General features: G+C 30.5%; 1 protein-coding gene across 1 annotated transcript in view; it reads left to right on the top strand.

The window, feature by feature from the left end:
• LOC119832771 (REST corepressor 1) overlaps window positions 1-964 on the top strand; it is a 31,056-nt gene that overhangs the window by 2,269 nt on the left and 27,823 nt on the right. The window lies entirely within an intron of this gene.

Genomic DNA, 964 nt, shown 5'->3' with positions numbered 1-964 from the left:
GTACGAACTTCAGTGACACACATAAATTACTTATTCAGGATTTTTTAAGTTTCCAATAGAAATATATATTAGTATGCATCTTGACATATTTCTGATGAATATTATTAACTTTAGTTTTTTTTTTTTGTTAAGTCTTTATGAACGATTGTGATAATGATTTACGAAGTAACTAGTTCTTAATTTGTAATAATAAAATTTAAAAGTATACTTTATTATTTCTTTATACTTGATTTGGCCTATTTCAAAAGGAAATATTTAATGGACAGATTTAATTCAGACTATACATATTACATAATCAAGTTTCGATGACAAATATCCCTATTATCCCTACTAATATTATAAATGCGAAAGTAGTACTGTCTGTCTGTTACGCTTTCAGGCCTAAACCACTGAACCGATTTTGATGAAATTTGGTATGAAGATAGAACTGAACTTAGGAAAAGACATAGGATACTTTTTATCGCGAAAAAATGGGTAGAAGGGTTTGAATTACGGGATGAAAGATTTTATGGAAGTTCCTAATTTCAAACATAAAATCACGTAAGATTCTTTCACACTTAAACGACAAAACCAATTTTGACATATAGTTTAGACTTTGGGAAAGACTATAGGCTACTCCTTATCATGGCGCGCGATATAACCGAATTCCCGCGGGCGAAGCCGGGCGAAAAGCTAGTAATAATATAGTTTTATGAATTTATCTCGTTATCGGATACGGATCGCGAGAATTAAATAATGTCCTTCGAGTATAAATATCTTTTACAAGTTTTGTGGAATCGAGTGGATAGAAATAATGATTGGGGTTAGACTTGTCATAAAAACACGAATTACTTTCGGCCCCACAGGAGATAGAATTATAGATGATTTTATCATTATAACGTGTTATTTATCAATCAATCAATCAAAAACTCTTTATTGTGCACCTTTACAAGAAGAGTAAAAACAGGATATAAATAACAACATA

This window comes from Zerene cesonia, chromosome 16 (assembly GCF_012273895.1).
Source record: "Zerene cesonia ecotype Mississippi chromosome 16, Zerene_cesonia_1.1, whole genome shotgun sequence".
NCBI classification, from domain to species: Eukaryota; Metazoa; Arthropoda; class Insecta; order Lepidoptera; family Pieridae; genus Zerene; species Zerene cesonia.
Note: the sequence above shows the minus strand (reverse complement) of the source record. Positions and strands in the feature narration are given on the sequence as shown.